Source organism: Bombina bombina, chromosome 2, assembly GCF_027579735.1.
Source record: "Bombina bombina isolate aBomBom1 chromosome 2, aBomBom1.pri, whole genome shotgun sequence".
In the NCBI taxonomy this organism is placed as follows: Eukaryota; Metazoa; Chordata; class Amphibia; order Anura; family Bombinatoridae; genus Bombina; species Bombina bombina.
This window is the reverse complement of record NC_069500.1, coordinates 64,226,999-64,246,949: the sequence shown is the minus strand read 5'-3', so window position 1 is coordinate 64,246,949 and position 19,951 is coordinate 64,226,999. Positions and strand designations below refer to the sequence as shown.

Genomic DNA, 19,951 nt, shown 5'->3' with positions numbered 1-19,951 from the left:
CCGTGTATTACTAGGGGAGGTATTAGCGGCTCTGAATGATTGTAACACGGTTGCAATTCCAGAGAAAATATGTAGGCTGGATAAATATTTTGCAGTACCGACGTGTACTGACGTTTTTCCTATACCTAAAAGGCTTACAGAAATTGTTAACAAGGAGTGGGATAGACCCGGTGTGCCTTTTTCACCCCCTCCTATATTTAGAAAAATGTTTCCAATAGACGCCACCACACGGGACTTATGGCAGACGGTCCCTAAGGTGGAGGGAGCAGTTTCTACTCTGGCTAAGCGCACCACTATCCCGGTGGAGGATAGCTGTGCTTTTTCAGATCCAATGGATAAAAAGTTAGAGGGTTACCTTAAGAAAATGTTTGTTCAACAAGGTTTTATATTACAACCCCTTGCATGCATTGCGCCTGTCACGGCTGCGGCGGCATTCTGGTTTGAGTCTCTGGAAGAGACCATTAGCTCAGCTACATTGGATGAGATTACAGACAAGCTTAGAGTCCTTAAGCTAGCTAATTCATTTATTTCCGATGCCGTAGTACACTTAACTAAACTTACGGCTAAGAATTCCGGATTCGCCATTCAAGCGCGCAGAGCGCTGTGGCTTAAATCCTGGTCAGCCGATGTGACTTCTAAATCTAAATTGCTTAACATACCTTTCAAAGGGCAGACATTATTCGGGCCCGGTTTGAAGGAAATTATCGCTGACATTACTGGAGGTAAGGGCCATGCCCTGCCTCAAGACAGAGCCAAACCAAGGGCTAGACAGTCTAATTTTCGTGCCTTTCGTAACTTCAAGGCAGGAGCAGCATCAACTTCCTCCACTCCAAAACAGGAAGGAACTGTTGCTCGCTACAGACAGGGCTGGAAACCTAACCAGTCCTGGAACAAGGGCAAGCAGGCCAGAAAGCCTGCTGCTGCCCCTAAGACAGCATGAAGTGAGGGCCCCCGATCCGGAAACGGATCTAGTGGGGGGCAGACTTTCTCTCTTCGCCCAGGCTTGGGCAAGAGATGTTCAGGATCCCTGGGCGTTAGAGATCATATCTCAGGGATATCTTCTGGACTTCAAAGCTTCTCCTCCAAAAGGGAGATTTCATCTTTCAAGGTTGTCAGCAAACCAGATAAAGAAAGAGGCGTTTCTACGCTGTGTACAAGACCTTTTACTAATGGGAGTGATCCACCCAGTTCCACGGTCGGAACACGGACAAGGGTTTTACTCAAATCTGTTTGTGGTTCCCAAAAAAGAGGGAACCTTCAGACCAATCTTGGACTTAAAAATCCTAAACAAATTCCTAAGAGTTCCATTGTTCAAAATGGAAACTATTCGAACAATTTTACCTATGATCCAAAAGGGTCAGTACATGACCACTGTGGATTTAAAAGATGCCTACCTTCACATACCAATTCACAAGGATCATTATCGTTACCTAAGGTTTGCCTTCCTAAACAGGCATTACCAGTTTGTAGCTCTTCCCTTCGGGTTAGCCACGGCTCCAAGAATCTTCACGAAGGTTCTGGGCTCTCTTCTGGCGGTACTAAGACCGCAAGGAATTTCGGTAGCTCCATACCTAGACGACATTCTGATACAAGCGTCAAGTTTCCAGACTGCCAAGTCTCATACAGAGTTGGTTCTGGCATTTCTAAGGTCGCATGGGTGGAGGGTGAACGTAGAAAAGAGTTATCTATTGCCACTCACAAGAGTTCCCTTCTTGGGGACTCTTATAGATTCTGTAGAAATGAAAATTTACCTGACAGAAGACAGGTTAACAAAACTTCTAAATGCTTGCCGTGTCCTTCATTCCATTCAACACCCGTCAGTGGCTCAATGCATGGAGGTAATCGGCTTAATGGTAGCGGCAATGGACATAGTACCTTTTGCACGCCTGCATCTCAGACCACTACAATTGTGCATGCTAAGTCAGTGGAATGGGGATTACTCAGATTTGTCCCCTATGCTGAATCTGGATCAAGAGACCAGAGATTCTCTTCTATGGTGGCTTTCTCGGCCACATCTGTCCAGGGGGATGCCCTTCAGCAGGCCAAATTGGACGATTGTAACAACAGACGCCAGCCTACTAGGTTGGGGCGCTGTCTGGAATTCCCTGAAAGCTCAGGGATCATGGACTCAGGAGGAGAGTCTCCTTCCAATAAACATTCTGGAATTAAGAGCAGTTCTCAATGCTCTTCTGGCTTGGCCTCAGTTAGCAACTCTGAGGTTCATCAGGTTTCAGTCGGACAACATCACGACTGTGGCTTACATCAACCATCAGGGAGGGACAAGGAGTTCCCTAGCGATGATGGAAGCCTCAAAGATAATTCGCTGGGCAGAGTCTCACTCTTGCCACCTGTCAGCGATCCACATCCCAGGCGTGGAGAACTGGGAGGCGGATTTCCTAAGTCGCCAGACTTTTCATCCGGGGGAGTGGGAACTTCACCCGGAGGTATTTGCCCAACTACTTCGGCGTTGGGGCAAACCAGATCTGGATCTCATGGCGTCTCGCCAGAACGCCAAGCTTCCGTGTTACGGATCCAGGTCCAGGGACCCGGGAGCGGTTCTGATAGATGCTCTGACAGCACCTTGGGTCTTCAACATGGCTTATGTGTTTCCACCCTTCCCGATGCTTCCTCGACTGATTGCCAGGATCAAACAGGAGAGAGCATCAGTGATTCTAATAGCGCCTGCGTGGCCACGCAGGACCTGGTATGCAGATCTAGTGGACATGTCGTCCTGTCCACCATGGTCTCTGCCTCTGAGACAGGACCTTCTGGTTCAGGGTCCTTTCAAACATCCAAATCTAATTTCTCTGAGGCTGACTGCATGGAGATTGAACGCTTGATTCTATCAAAGCGTGGGTTCTCGGAGTCAGTGATTGATACCTTAATACAGGCTAGGAAACCTGTTACCAGGAAAATTTACCATAAAATATGGTGTAAATACTTGCATTGGTGCGAATCCAAGAGTTACTCATGGAGTAAGGTTAGGATTCCTAGGATATTGTCTTTTCTACAAGAAGGTTTAGAAAAGGGTTTATCTGCTAGTTCGTTAAAGGGACAGATCTCAGCTCTGTCCATCCTTTTACACAAGCGTCTGTCAGAAGTTCCAGACGTTCAGGCTTTTTGTCAGGCTTTGGCCAGGATTAAGCCTGTGTTTAAAACTGTTGCTCCGCCATGGAGCTTAAACTTAGTTCTTAATGTTTTACAGGGTGTTCCGTTTGAACCCCTTCATTCCATTGATATCAAGCTGTTATCTTGGAAAGTTCTGTTCTTAATGGCTATTTCCTCGGCTCGAAGAGTCTCTGAGTTATCGGCCTTACATTGTGATTCTCCTTATCTGATTTTTCATTCAGACAAGGTAGTTCTGCGTACTAAACCTGGGTTCTTACCTAAGGTAGTCACTAACAGGAATATCAATCAATAGATTGTTGTTCCTTCATTGTGCCCTAACCCTTCCTCAAAGAAGGAACGACTTCTTCACAATCTGGACGTCGTCCGTGCCCTGAAATTTTATTTGCAGGCAACTAAAGATTTTCGACAAACTTCTTCCCTGTTTGTCGTTTATTCTGGACAAAGGAGAGGTCAAAAGGCTTCGGCTACCTCTCTCTCCTTCTGGCTTCGTAGCATAATACGTTTAGCCTATGAGACTGCTGGACAGCAGCCTCCTGAAAGAATTACAGCTCATTCTACCAGAGCTGTGGCTTCCACTTGGGCCTTTAAAAATGAGGCCTCTGTTGAACAGATTTGCAAGGCTGCAACTTGGTCTTCACTTCACACCTTTTCAAAATTTTACAAATTTGACACTTTTGCTTCTTCAGAGGCTGTTTTTGGGAGAAAGGTTCTTCAGGCAGTGGTTCCTTCCGTGTAAAGGTCCTGCCTGTCCCTCCCGTCATCCGTGTACTTTTAGCTTTGGTATTGGTATCCCATAAGTAATTGATGACCCGTGGACTGACTACACTTAACAGGAGAAAACATAATTTATGCTTACCTGATAAATTCCTTTCTCCTGTAGTGTAGTCAGTCCACGGTCCGCCCTGTTTTTACGGCAGGTCTAAATTTTAAATTAAACTCCAGTCACCACTGCACCCTATAGTTTCTCCTTTCTCGTTTGGTTTCGGTCGAATGACTGGGTATGACGTAGAGGGGAGGAGCTATATAGCAGCTCTGCTTGGGTGATCCTCTTGCACTTCCTGTTAGGGAGGAGATATAATCCCATAAGTAATGGATGACCCGTGGACTGACTACACTACAGGAGAAAGGAATTTATCAGGTAAGCATAAATTATGTTTTTTGGCATTCGAAAACTACATTACACGTCCCTATTAGTCATTGCTGACAGTTCTCTGTTACTGAACTGATAAGTTTTGGTTGTGCAAAGCAAAAAATAAAACATATTAGAAAATCATAGTAAAACCAGGTTTCCTTATAAGTGTAATTTGGAAACTCATTAAAGGGACATAATACTTATATGCTAAATGACTTGATAGTGATGCAGCATAACTGTAAAAATGAGAATCTCTATGTAAAAAAGGAAGATATTTTACCTCACAATTTCCTCAGCTCACCAGAGTAAATGTTCTGTAAAAATATATCTTTCAGTTACTGCCCAGCTGCAGGTTTAAAAAAAAAGAAAAGGAAAAAGTGAACAGCAGCCAATCAGCATCAACAGTGCTGAGGTCATGAACTGTTTTACTGTGATCTCATGAGGTTTCATAGTCAACCTCCTTAAACTGTATAGGGAAATAATATGAGTATGCATGAGGCACGCTTTTTTGTAGGTCCCGGGACAGGCATCCAAGTGTGGTGCACAGCAGCATTTAGCGGCCTTCTTATTACCACAAAGTAATGCCAAAGCCATAAATGTCTGCTATTTCTGAACAAAAGGGATCTCAGAGAATTATTTACAACCATGTGTGCCATAATTGCACAAGCTGTTTGTAAATAATTTCATTGAGAAACCTAAAATTTGTAAAAAAAAGTTTGTGAAAAGTTAACAATTTTTTTTATTTGATCGCTTTTTGCGGTGAAATGGTGGCATGAAATATACAAAAATGGGCCTATATCAATACTTTGGGTTGTCTACTAAAAACATATATATATACATGTGAAGGGATATTCAGGGATTCCTGTCAGATATCAGTGTTACAATGTAACTATCGCTAATTTTGAAAAAAGAAAATGGTTTGGAAATGGCAAAAGTGCTACTTGTATTTATTGCCCTATAACTTGCAAAAAAAGCAAAGAACATGTACACATTGGGTATTTCTAAACTCAGGACAAAATTTAGAAACTATTTAGCATTGGTGTTTTTTGGTAAGAGGAAAATTACAGCTAAACACAAACACAGCAGAAATGTAAAAATAGCTCTGTACCTTAACGGTAATAAAATGGAAAAGTGCTGTGGTCACTAAGGGGTTAAAGGATTAAACAGGGTGTCATAATAATAAGATATCAAACCAAGGTGCTTATTCCATTTTAGTTTTACTGTCCCTACCTATTGCAGCCTGAGAGTGATCAAACTCCTTCAACTAAATATTTGTATAGTAACCATGTTGTGACACTCCAAGGTAATATAGTGACAGTATTCTATTATTGTTGCTTGCTGCATGTACCGCAGCCTAAAGTTCAACCACTGACCTCATTTTTATACAGAACATAAAAGTAACTGATTTTCACTACCTGCTTTTACATATACAGATGATAAACCTGTCTAAATTGACAAATTAAAGGGACAGTCAAGTCAACATTAAACTTTCAAGATTCAGATGCAATTTTAAACAACTTTCCAATTTGCATTTATCATAAAATTTGATTTGTTCTCTTGGTATTCTTTGTTGAAATCAAAACCTAGGTAAGCTCATATGCTAATTTCTAAGCCCTTGAAGGCCACCTTTTATCTCAGTCCATTTGACAGTTTTTCCACAGATACAGCGCTAGTTCATTTGTGCCATTTAGATAACATTGTGCTCACTTCCGTGGAGTTATTTATTAGCCAGCACGGATTGGTTAAAATTAGAATTGCACCGATACCAAGACCAAGTACAAGTACCAATACTTTTTTCAAATACTCACCGATACCAAGTACCGATTTATTTTTTATGTCATGACAGTTTACCAAGCACAATACAGACTAATGATTTAAGAAAGCTTCTTTATAATTATGAACAGTTTTATGTGCTTGTTGTCACAAAGTTCACAGAACATGTTTATAAATAAAAATATTACAATAACATATATTAATAATAACAACAATAAATAACAGCTGCAGCAGTTGGGGCTGGGAAGCTACAATTTAAAGGGGTGGTTACTGGATGCAATTGGGTTGTAGGGTGCCTATATAACATCAATCTGACATTTGTACTTAATACAAAGTAATATAATTTAATTCTGAAAATAATATTGGGGAAGGAGTATCCCAGTAATCCCCTTTGAGAAAAATTGGGTATTTGCATTCTACTGAGTCAACAGAAAATATGGCTGGTCTTCATATTTTTCCAGGGCTGCTTTTTATTCCCAGTCCAGCCCTGGCTAAGGATGTTCTTCAGAAAACAGTATGTTTTGAGCATAATTGTGCAAGATGAGAACTAGCAGTATAACAGGCAATCTAGCAATTAGAGTAATTTTTCAAACGTTAGTGGCAAGTTCTTATTAATGAACAGAAGCATCTCTGCATGTTCAGCTATAAGTCTGTTTCTGCTATCAGTAAGGACAATTGACGCTAAGCTGAACAGTCTTTCACTTTTCACACTACTGCATGGGGCAGAAAGATATTTTTAGGCCATTAAATCTCAGTTTATTAACTGCCCAGTACTTCAGGGGTTTGTCTGAATGAGGTACAGTGATCTCTCCCAGGTAGGCGTCTAGCTGTAAAGTAGCAGCTTTTGGAGCACTGCTCTGACGTACAATAAAACAAAAAACAGCAATTTGTATTGGCAGAACAGAGGTGAACAATTTTTAGTTAAGTCTTCACTCCAGCTTAAAATGGAACATGCAGTTTAAAAAACGCCACATGATGGCGTATGGGTAGTAATTGGAGGTATCGGTTTAAGTATCGGTGCATTTGCACAAGTACAAGTACTCATGCAAATGCTTGGTATCGGCACCAATACTAATACTAGTATCAGTATCGGTGCAACCCTAGTTAAAATGCAAGTCTGTCAAAAGAACTGAGATAAGGGGGCAGTCTGCAGAGGCTTAGATACAAGGTAATCACAGAGGTAAAAAATACATTAATATAACCGTGTTGGTTATGCAAAACTGGGAAATGGGTAGTAAAGGGATTATCTATCTTTTAAAGCAATAACAAATTTCAAGTTGACTGTCTTTTTAATTGCTACATATCCATTCCCCCCACTACAGGCGGCCTCTTACTGCTGCTCATCCAAGACCCCACTGCTGTCCTTAGGGGCCCAACTTCCATTAATATTAAGCATGACATCCTCTACAGCAGGTAAATCTTTTTTTCACGTCATGCCATTACATTAGTGTCATGCTTGATGCCTATTTACTGTTTTGAGTACTGCAACATTCTTGTGACACTGTTTAAATTTCTGTGGTATTGTGTATATTGCTCCATTTTTATAGCGATTTTATGATTTATGATTTTCTTCATGTTTGGTGCTACTGACACTGACTCTGAATTGTAATTAGTTTCCTGTTTATTAATGCTGTTCCTGTGGCCTGTTCCTAACATACAGCTAGATTACGAGTTTTGCGTTATGAGTGAAAAAGCTTCATAACGATGCTTTTTCCCTAACGCCGCTATTACAAGTCTTATAGGTATAGGTGTACCGCACACCTTTTGGCCGTCATGCAACGTCAGTACTGGACTTTTAAAAAAGTCCTTTTTCAATGGGATTTCCATAGCGCCGGTATTGCGAGTTTTGTGGTGAGGCCAAAAAGTGAGCGGTACAGCCTAAAAGGACAAGATCCATACCACCATCTAAAGTCAGTAGTTATGAGTTTTATGCAACAAAGCTGTACCATAAAACTCATAACTAAACTGTCACAAAGTACACTAACACCCATAAACTACCTATTAACACTAAAATAAAATTATTAACTCCTAATCTGCTGCTCCTGACATTGCCGCCACTTAAAAAATGTATTAACCCCTATTCCGCCGTTCCCGACATTGTCGCCACTATAATAAACCTATTAACTCCTAAACCGCTGCCCTACCACCTCGCAAACACTATTTAAATATTATTAACCCGTAATCTGCCGTCCGCCCACACCACCGCTATAATAAAGCTATTAACCACTAAACCGCAAGCCCCCCACAACTAAGTATACTAAATTAAACTATTAACCCCTAAACCTCTGGCCTCCCACATCAGTACATAAATATAGTAACCCCTAAACCTAACCCTAATGTAACCCTAACCCTAAGCATAACCCTAACGTAACCCTGACCCTAACACCCCCTAACTTAAATATAATTAAAATAAATAAAACTTACAATTATTACCTAAATAATTCCTATTTAAAACTAAATACAAACTTACCAGTAAAAAAAAAAAACTATGCTAGCTACAATATAACTAATAGTTACATTGTAGCTATCTTAGGTTTTATTTTTTTTTCACAGGTAAGTTTGTATTTATTTTAACTAGGTAGACTAGTTATTAAATAGTTATTAACTATTTACTAGCTACCTAATTAAAATAAATACAGTTACCTGTAAAATAAAACCTAACCTGCCTTACACTAAAACCTAACATTACAATAAAATAAAATACATTAAATTAATAAAATAACTAAATTAAAAAAAAAAATAAACACTAAATTACATAAAATAAAAAACTAAATTATCAAAAATAAAAAAACAAATTACTCCTAATCTAATAGCCCTATCAAAATAAAAAAGCCCCCCCAAAAAAAAATAAAAAAAACCTAGCCTACACTACTGTCAATGGCCCTTAAAAGGGTCTTTTGCAGGGCATTGCCCTAAAGAAATCAGCCTTTTACCTGTAAAAAAAATACAAACAACCCCCAACAGTAAAACCCACCACCCACCTAACCAAACCCCCCAAATAAAAATCTAAGCTAACCATTGCCCTGAAAAGGGCATTTGGATGGGCATTGCCCTTAAAAGGGCATTTAGCTCTTTTACATTGCCCAAACGCTAAGCTAAAAATAAAACCCACCCAATAAACCCTTAAAAAAACCTAACACTAACCCCTGACGCTCCACTTACAGTTTTCGAAGACCAGACATCCATCTTCATCCAGACGGTAGAAGTCCTCATCGAAGCCAGCAGAAGTCTTCATCCAAGCAGGAAGAAGTCCTCCTCGAAGCCAGCCGGAGTCTTCATCCAAGCGGCAGAAGTCTTCATCCAAGAGGCAGAAGTCTTCATCCAGACGGCATCTTCTATCTTCATCCATCCGGCGCGGAGTGGGTCCATCTTCAAGACATCCGATGTGGAGCATCCTCTTCTTCCTATGGTCGCTGTAGAATGAAGTTTCCCTTTAGGTGATGTCATCCAAGATGGCGTCCCTTACATTCCGATTGGCTGATAGAATTCTATCAGCCAATAGGAATTAAAGGGGAAAAATCATATTGGCTGTTGCAATCAGCCAATAGGATTGAGCTCACATTCTATTGGCTATTCCAATCAGCCAATAGAATGCATGCTCAATCCTATTGGCTGATTGGATCAGCCAATAGGATTAAAGCTCAATCCTATTGGCGACGATCGGAAGAAGAAGATGCTCCGCGCCGGATGTCTTGAAGATGGACCCGCTCTGCGTCGGATTGATGAAGATAGAAGATGTTGTGTGGATGAAGACTTCTGCCACTTGGATGAAGACTTCTGCCGGCTTTGAGGAGGACTTCTGCCCACTTGGATGAAGACTTCTGCCGGCTTCGATGAGGACTTCTGCCGCCTGGATGAGGATGGATGTCCGGTCTTTGAAAACTGTAAGTGGATCATCGGGGTTAGTGTTAGGTTTTTTTAAGGGTTTATTGGGTGGGTTTTAATTTTTAGCTAAGGTTTTGGGCAATGTAAAAAAGATAAATGCCCTTTTAAGAGCAATGCCTATCCAAATGCCCTTTTCAGGGCAACAGTTAGCTTAGGTTTATTTAGATAGGTTTTTATTTGGGGGGTTTGGTTGGGTGGGTGGTGGGTTTTACTGTTGGGGGGTTGTTTGTATTTTTTTTTACAGGTAAAAGAGCTGATTTCTTTGGGGGAATACCCAGCAAAAGGCCCTTTTAAGGGACATTGGCAGTTTAGTGTAGGCTAGGGTTTTTTATTTTGGCGGGGCTTTTTTATTTTGATAGGGCTTTTAAATTAGGAGTAATTAGTTTTTATTTTTGATAATTTTGTTTTTTATTTTGTGTAATTTAGTGTTTATTTTTTTTGTAATGTATATAATTGTATTTTAATATTTTAATTTATTTTATTTTATTGTAAAGTTAGGTTTTAGTGTAAGGCATTAACCATAACCAAGTTTCTTAATTTCTCTACCACAATTAACCATAACCAAGTTACCCAATACCCCTACCACAGTTAACCATAACCAAGTTACCCAATACCACTACAACCATTAGCCATAACAAAGTTTCCCAATATCCCTACCACATTTAACTATTCACAAGTTATCTAATATCCCTACCGCAATTAACCATAACCAAGTTACCCAGTATTTATACCACAATTAACCATAACCAAGTTCACCGATATCCCTACCACAATTAACCATAACCAAGTTACCCAATATCTCTACCCACTTGTCAAATCTAAACATATGAAACCATCCCCTCTAAAAATCATGTATTTAATTTTTTTTTAAAGTTTCATAGTTTAAATGTGATATCTTTAAACGTTTTATTAAATCAGGAAATTATTTTACATATTCACTTTTGATTTAGGTGTTTATATATATACAGTGCCCTCCACTAATATTGGCACCCTTGGAAAATATAAGCAAATAAGGCTGTGAAAAATTGGCTTTATTGTTTAACCTTTTTTTTTCCCTTTGTTCAAAAAATAAACAAAAATACCCTGCCCTCATGGATATCAAACAATTGGAAACACAACACAGGTTTATCCACAATGATTGGCACCCCAATGAATTCATATGAGAAAAATATATTTGAAGTATATTTCCATTGATATTTAACATTTTTTTTAGTACACATGGGGGACTAGGAACAGGAAATTGTTCAACCCTGACTTCCTGTTTCACATGGGGTATAAATATGAGGTAACACATAGGCCAGATTCCCTTAGCCATTCGTCACAATGAGTAAAACCAAGGAATATAGCTGTGATGTGTGGCAAAAGGTTGTTGAGCTTCACAAAATGGGAGGTGGCTATAAGAAAAAATCATTAAAAATGCCCAAAAGCATTAAAAATGGTAATTTCCCCCATTATTGCAATATTTAAGACGTTCCAGTCAACTGGAAATGTTATAATTCAATCAACCTGGAAGAGGACGTGTATATACTGTATATTGTCTCAACGCACTGTCATGAGGAGGGTTTTAGTGGCCAAAATAAGGATCACAGCTGGAGAATTGCAGGTTAGTTGCATATTGGGGTCAGAAAGTCTCCAAAACAAGTTGTTTGGATGGGTTTCAAGAAAAAAAGCCTCTAGTCTCATAAAAAAACAAACTCAAGCCTCTTCAGTTTGCCAGACACTACTGCAACTTCCAATGATATCAGGATCTATGTTCAAATGAAACCAAAATAGAACTTCATGGCAAGAAACCTTAGAGGTAGGTTGTGGGCACACAGAGAGGTAGCCCTTTGGAAAAGTACCTCATGCCCACGGTTAAATATGGTGGTGGTTCTTTAATGTTTTAGGGCTTGTTTTTCTGAAAGAGGACCTAGACATTTTGTAGGATTCATGTCATCATGGAATCTATCAAATATCAACAGATATTAAATGAACACATGACTGCCTCTGCCAGAAAGGCTAGAATGGGCAGTGGTTGGATCTTCCAGAAGGAAAATGATCCAAAACATACATCAAATTCAACAAATGGTTTGCTGACCCCAAAATCAAGGTCCTCCCATGCCCATCCCAGTCCCCTGACTTGAACCTCATTAAAAAAACCTGTGGGGTGAACTAAAGGGGAGAGTCCGCTAGTGTCGACCTCAAAATTTGAAGGATCTGGAGAGATTCTGTAGGGAGGAATGGTTTCAGATAAATAGTCATGTATTCTCCAACCTCATCAGGCATTATAGGAGTAGAGCAAAACAAGACCAGACCGGGTACACATCCCATGACCCATAAACAGGCTCAGCTTTGGTTGCTATCACACTCACATAAAGCTACACTGTTTACAGAGTCACAGGCAGTTAACCCCGGGCCTGCCTGGGTGCAAGTCCATAGGAAGAATTTCAGAAACAGACACTGCAGCACACACATAAAAAAGTCCAGTAGCTAACTCTTCCAGTTTTGCTTTTAATCCTAGCTGAGAGCTTGTGAGTGAGTACTGGACTTTTTATGTGTGTGCTGCAATTATAGGAGAAGACTCAGAGAGCTGTTATCTTGGCAAAGGGAGGTAGCAAAAAGTATTGACTAAAATGATGCCAACAATTGTGCCACACAAATATTTAAGTTTAAGTTTGTTTTGGATAAACCTGTGTTGTATTTGCAATTGTTTGATATCCATGAGAACAAAGTATTGTTTGTGTATTTTTTGAACAAATGGTTAAACAATAAAACTTTCACATCCTTCTTTTCAAATATTTCCCAATGGTGTCAATATTAGTGGAGGGCACTGATATATATTTATAGACTATATAGAATTCCACTGGTAATGTGCTGCCTGGGTCTGAGAATCAAATGAGTTTGTACACTCTTGCCAGTTCGATACAACTACCAGGGTGCTTTCAAGTCAACTCAATGTTACCAATGAATATAAGCACTCACTGGACTATAGTCAAAGAATCAAATCCATTTAAGGAATCCATATCTCAGCACAGAACATTAGCACACAATTTGGTACTACAATTAATGTGTAAAACAGTTTACCAGAGAACATTAGTACAGTATTTCACTCATATTTATACACATTCAAAGTAATATATATGTTTTTTATTAAGGACCAGAAAACAAGTGGAGCGTTATTTAACAATCCAGCTTGAGCATTAACTGCGCTAAGTAACCCATCAACATCTAAACCCCCTAACCTAACACCCCCTAAGTTACCCCAAAACAGACTAATATTACCTTTAAAAAACTTACATGAAAATATAAAAAACCTAACCATAAGTTTAAAAAAAAAAAAAAAAAACATTACATTACTTTAGAAAAAAATAAAAAAAAACATAATTTTTTTTAAAATTAAGAACCATAACATAATTTTTTTTAAAAAACAACCTAACATTACTTAAAAAAAACCTTACTATTAAAAAAAAATACCATTACAAAAAAACAATAAAAATGACCAAAAAATAAAAAAATTATGTCTATTCTAAAACCTCACTAAAAAAAAACCCCAAAATAAAACAAACCTATAACAACATTAAACTTAACACTAAACAGGTCATTTGCAGGGCATTTCCCTAAAGTGTCAGCTCTTTTTCTGAAAAAAAAAAAAACCCTACAAAGCATTACAATTACACTCCCCCCTCAAAAAAATATATCTATCTAAAAAAAATGCTATAAAAAGTGCCCTTAAAAGGGCATTGTACTTAAAAGAGCATTTAGCTTTTTTGCTTCCCAGGAAAAAAAATAAGAAAAGCCTAATATTAAAAAAAACACCCCAGAAAAACCTTTACACTACACCCTGAAAATGGTACTCACCAAAGATTAATACAGGCGGCGATCCATCTTCATCCTGGCAGCAGTCCATCTTCTTATCTTCATCCCGGCGGAAATCTTCATCCATCTTCTTATCTTTTGTCCCCGACATCATCTTCATGCGATCACCAGCCACACAGTGTAATGGTCTGTTCGGACTATTTAGGTAGGATCGCAACCAAGGCAATTGGGCTATTGATTTGCATAGACCAAGTAGCCTTTCAGTGAATTTGTTAGGTTTGGAATAAAGATTTTGGATAGCTCAGCAGTCTGTTGCCATTCACTATATACTTCCCAAAACTGTTTATGAAAACAGTATGGTGCTTATTTGTTAAGCTTAGTGTACAGAGAAATAATGCCTCTTGCCAGAGTGTATAGTTATGTGATACAAACAGTTCCACATATCAGTGGTATCAAAGGTGAACTTGCAGGCTGCGTTAAAAATGAGTTGAAACACTACTGCAGCAAGTAGGTAAGGAGCAAACAGTTCATTTTGTTTAGGAGGTTTCCCTTGAAGTGCTGAGAGAGTGTGAGAGCAAACCTCTGTGTTCGTAGGAGCCGACAGTTCTGTGCGGCTTTAGATTTGAAGACAGCTGAGATGCGGGGGGAGGAGCCTGGTATGCTGTGCCTGCGGCAGTAGCAGCTTGGAAGTGGATATACAGTGTCTTGTACTCGCTAGCGGAATAACCGCTCCTACGTTTAGCTCCAAGTTTGTTCAAGTTGTCTGGCAATACTCGTTCCCAAGGTGAGTCGTTGCGGTGATAATTCACAAGCCGAATGCGTGTCAGTGTCGGCTTCATGCAGGGAACGCTGGAAACAATAGCAGCACGGACTGGGTGTAGCTGTAGTAAGGTTCAGGCTGGTTTACCTACTGCACAAAATACAGACTCAGGAAGTATGTAGAGGGAGCTGCAATAATTAGTCCAGTGCAATACGAAGTCGGTACTAGCTGGTAGTTAAGTTCCTGCTAACAGGCAGGAGCTGGAGAGGAATTTTAAATCCAAAAGCTTGTTTCATACAAAGTAGAAAAAGGCAGCAAAGCTGGAAGGATCAGCTACTAGGTGCAATAACTAAGTACTTGTTTGTTGTCTGGGGATCACTTAAATACAGGTGAGGCAGGGAAACCATGTGATGTGTAGAAGGATAGGAGGAAAAGCTGGAGTGGAATCCTTACAGACGCCCCCCTCCCTCATGTAAGCCGATCCTCGGCTTGATGTTTCGGTCGATCGGGGTAACGCCTATGGTAACAGGAGAGAAGTCTGGGAGTGTTTATATGAGTGTAAGGCTCCCAAATGTCGTCCTCGGGAGAAGTGTTTTGTTTCTTTGAAGGAATTCCAGATTGCGATGATCGGTGTAAATGATGATCGGTAGAATAGTGCCCTCCAGCAGATGTCTCCAATGTTCGAAAGCGCGTTTGATAGCTAGGAGTTCTTTGTCTCCAATGGAGTAATTCATCTCAACTGGAGATAGTAATTTGGAGTAGAATGCCACTGGATGAAGTGGTTGTGTTAAGCTCTTTCTTTGAGAAAGGACAGCTCCTAGAGTGTAATCAGAGGAGTCTACTTCCAGGATAAACTGAAGGGTAGGATCTGGGAACTGTAGGATAGGGGCTGAGGTCAAAGAGGTCTTTAGGGAGTTGAAAGCTTCATTTGCCTTCTTATCCCATTTGAAAGGAATGCAGGAGCTGGTGAGCCTGGTAAGTGGCTTGGTTTTGTGGGAGACGTTTTTGATGACATTTCTATAGTAATTACTAAAACCGAGGAAACGTTGTAGCTCTTTTCTATTTGTGGGTTGGGGCCACTGTCTTACCGATTCTACCTTGTTTTCTTGCATTTGTATGCCTCTAGGACCAAAGGAATAACCAAGAAAATCTATTTCATTTGTATGAAAGACACACTTTTCTAATTTAGCATACAGCTGATGAACCTGGAGTCTGAAGAGTACCCAACTTACATGCTTCACATGTTCCTCAAGTTAGTTGGAGTACACTAAAATGTTGTCAAGGTACACCACAACACAGATATCCAGCAGGTCATGGAAGATATCATTAATGAAATACTGGAATGTGGCCAGGCCGTTAGTCAATCCGAAGGGCATAACGAGATATTCAAAAAGGCCATACCGGGTTCTAAAGGTGGTCAGCCACTCATCTCCTTCTCTGATACGGACTAGATTGTAGGCCCCTCTTAGATCCAGTTTAGTGAAAATGTTTGCATGATGGAGGCGTTCGATGAGTTTAGGGATGAGTGGTAAAGGGTACCTGTTTTTAATAGTTATCTTGTTCAGTTCCCTGAAATCGATAATAGAACGGAGGGAATTATCATTGTTCCAGACAAAGAAGAAACCAGCAGCTGCTGGAGAAACTGAGGGCCGGATAAAACCTTTTTTTAGGTTTTCATCCAGATAGGATTTTAGATGGTCAAGCTCTGGTTGACACAGAGGATAAAGATGACCATAAGGGGGTGTTGTGCCGGGTTTGAGGTCGATTGGGCAGTCATACGACCGGTGTGGTGGTAAACTGTCCGCTTCCTTCTTACTAAAAACTTCTGTGAATTTTTTGTAGACTTCTGATATGCAACTTTGTTCAGTCATCTGTAGTAAGGCGTTCATGTAAACGAAGCCATTGTAAACCTAGAACAATGGGGAAAAGCGGTGATGTGATAACATCAAAAGTAATATATTCCTGGTGTGAGTCGGGGGTAGTTATGAGTATGGGAATGGTGTGATGAGTAATGGGACCAGAAGAAATTTCCGAACCATCCACAACACGAATAGAAACAGGACACATTTTCTTAATGAGTGGTAATTTATTATTTGATACAACAGTTGTATCAATATAATTCCCTTGTGCGCCTGTGTCAATTATGGCCTCTCTCTTCATGTGATTGCAGTCCCACTGTAAAGAGAGGTAGAAGACAGTGAATTGGTTTATCATGCACAATCAAAGAGGTCAAATTAGAGAAGGACTTACTGTTTTTATTCTTGCGTAAGGAAGGGCACTCTCGGACAGAGTGGGATGCTATACCACAATACATACACAGGCCTTTATTTTTTCTTCTATGCCTTTCTTCTGAGGTTAAAGGCCAACATATGAACCCGATCTCCATAGCCTCAGGGCTGCTGGAAGATGGATGAGGAGGTACGTTGACATGTGTTGGATGGATTGGTCTTTTGTATGAGGTGTCCCCATACTGGCATTCTGACTTTCGCTCCCGGAGTCTCCTATCAATATGCATTGAGAGTCTCATAAGGGCTTCTAAGGTATCTGGGAGGTCTGTATGAGCAAGTTCGTCTTTAACTGGATCTGAGAGTCCCAGGCGGAATTGATTCCTCAAGGCGATGGTGTTCCATTGAGAATCAATTGCAAGTTGTTTAAACTCCGTTATATAAGTTTCAACAGGGTGATTACCTTGTTTCAATTTTCTCATTTTACTTTCAGCGGTTTCAGCAAGTGGTGTGCTAGGGACTGTATCTTTTATAACCTTCCTTAGGGTCTCATTCTCGACCTTTAATTCCCTTAAACCTTGACTGAGCTCATCCACCCGTTGTGACAGGTTGTAGACAATTTGGGGTAGGTCCTCTGGATCCATGTTAAAAGGCTTAGTTATTCTATAATGGTCTGTTCGGACTATTTAGGTAGGATCGCAACTGCAGACGTTTTAATTGGTTATTTTGTATCACTAAGGCAATTGGGCTATTGATTTGCTTAGCCTTTAAGTGAATTTGTTAGGTTTCGAATAAAGATTTCAGATAGCTCAGCAGTCTGTTGCCATTCACTATATACTTCCCAAAACTGCTTATGGAAACAGTATGGTGCTTATTTGTTAAGCTTAGTGTACAGAGAAATAATGCCTCTTGCCAGAGTTTATAGTTATGTGATACAAACAGTTCCACGTATAAGTGGTATCAAAGGTTAACATGCAGGCTGCATTAAACCTGAGTTGAAACACTACTGCAGCAAGTAGGTAAGGAGCAAACAATTCGTTTTGTTTAGGAGGTTTCCCTTGAAGTGCTGAGAGAGTGTGAGAGCAAACCTCTGTGTTCGTAGGAGCCGACAGTTCTGTGCGGCTTTAGATTTGAAGACAGCTGAGATGCGGGGGGAGGAGCCTGGTATGCTGCGTCTGCGGCAGTAGCAGCTTGGAAGTGGATATACAGTGTCTTGTACTCACTAGCGGAATAACCGCTCCTACGTTTAGCTCCAAGTTTGTTCAAGTTGTCTGGCAATACTCGTTCCCAAGGTGAGTCTTTGTGGTGATAATTCACAAGCCGAATGCATGTCAGTGTCGGCTTTGTGCAGGGAACGCTGGTAACAATAGCAGCACGGACTGGGTGTAGCTGTAGTAAGGTTCAGGCTGGTTTACCTACTGCACAAAATACAGACTCAGGAAGTATGTAGAGGGAGCTGCAATAATTAGTCCAGTGCAATACGAAGTCGGTACTAGCTGGTAGTTAAGCTCCTGGTAACAGGCAGGAGCTGGAGTTGAATTTTAAATCCAAAAGCTTGTTTCATACAAAGTAGCAAAAAGCAGCAAAGCTGGAAGGATCAGCTACTAGGTGCAATAACTAAGCACTTGTTTGTTGTCTGGGGATCACTTAAATACAGGTGAGGCAGGGAAACCATGTGATGTGTAGAAGGATAGGAGGAAAAGCTGGAGTGGAATCCTTACACACAGTGAATTTATATGGGGTACCCTTGCATTCCTATTGGCTGATTTTCTATTGCAAATTAAAATCAGCCAAGCTTTCATTCTATTGGTTGATTTGAATTTCAAATTAAAAATCAGGCAATAGGAATGCAAGGGTACCCCTATATAAAGGGTGTATCTTGCATTCACAATTCTGTGTGTGGCTGGTAACTACATGAAGAGGACGCCGGGGAAGGAAGATAAGAAGATGAATTAAGATAAGAAGACCAGCCCGGGATGAAGAAAAGAAGATCGCCTCCAGGATAAAGATAGAAGTCCACTGCCGGTTGAAGATGGACCACCACCTGGATGACAATAGAGAGCCGGTGACCCCATGAAGAGGATGCCAGGGATGGAAGATAAGAAGATGAATTAAGATAAGAAGACCACCGCTTTTTTTTTTTTTTAAGATTAATTTTGTTTGTTTTTATCCTGGGCAGCAAAAGATCTAAATGTCCTTTTAATGGCAATGCCCAGCCAAATGCCCTTTTCATGGCACTTTTTAGAGTATTTGTTTTAGAGGGGTGGGGGGTTAAGAGTTAATTGTAGAGGTTTGTAGTTTTTTTTTATTTCAGAAAAAGAGCTGACAATTTAGGGCAATGCCATTCAAAAGTCCCTTTTAGGGGCTATATCTGTAGTCTAGTGTTGGTATAAGTTTTTTTATTTTGGGGTGGGTTTTTTCTTCAGTGTGGTTTTAGAACACATATTTTTATTTTTGGTAATTTGTTGTTTTTTTGCAATGGTATTTTTTTGCAATAGTAGGGTTTTTTAAGTAATGTTAGGTTGTTGTTTTTTAAAGAAATGCTAGTTTGTTTGTTTTTTTTAAGGTAAGGTTAGGTTTTTTCACTTTTTGAGAAGTTTATTTTTTTTAGTAGTTAGGTTTTTTTAATGGTAAGGTTAGTCTTTTTTGGGGTAACTTAGGGGGTGTTAGGTTAGGGGGTTTAGATTTTAGCGGGTTACTTTTCGATGGGGGAATGGCAGTTTAGGGGTTAATAATGAAGTGGGTTGCTTTGCGTTGGGCGTTGTGGTGGTTTAGGGGTTAATAGTGTAGCGCAGAGCTTTCCAAACTTTTTATGTTGGTGACGCACTTTTTAGACCTACATCATTTCGCGACGCAGTAATTCAGTTGTAGTAGCAAACAAGAGGTTAAACTAACTTGTTTTAAGAGATACAGACACATACATAAATGATATAATAACGAAATGTATTTACAAGTAACAGTAAGTATGTGCAAGATTTAACAAAAAAGTTAAATAACACCAATAGCTACTTACTATTTTAATGGGATGTATGAGGTTGATGGGATGAACATAGTTTCTGAATATTTGGTGGAATATGAGATAAAGACACTTGCATTTCATCATCAGGCATTTTTAAGCTTCCACTTCCTATCCATATATCAAGAGCAGGAGCAGCAATGCACTACTGGGAGTTAGTTGCAAAAAAAAAACCCCAATGACTTCAGCTCAGCGTTTAAGCTGCCGCCCTAGGCGCTCGGTGAGTCCGATTGACT

The 19,951-nt window shown here is 40.0% G+C and overlaps 1 long non-coding RNA gene across 1 annotated transcript in view; it reads left to right on the top strand.

The window, feature by feature from the left end:
- The window catches only part of LOC128647649 (uncharacterized), a 249,813-nt gene that overhangs the window by 151,547 nt on the left and 78,315 nt on the right, over positions 1-19,951 (top strand). Inside the window, exon 3 of the long non-coding RNA XR_008400372.1 lies at positions 7,357-7,447. This is a non-coding gene — a long non-coding RNA (uncharacterized LOC128647649). The remainder of the gene's footprint in view (positions 1-7,356; positions 7,448-19,951) is intronic.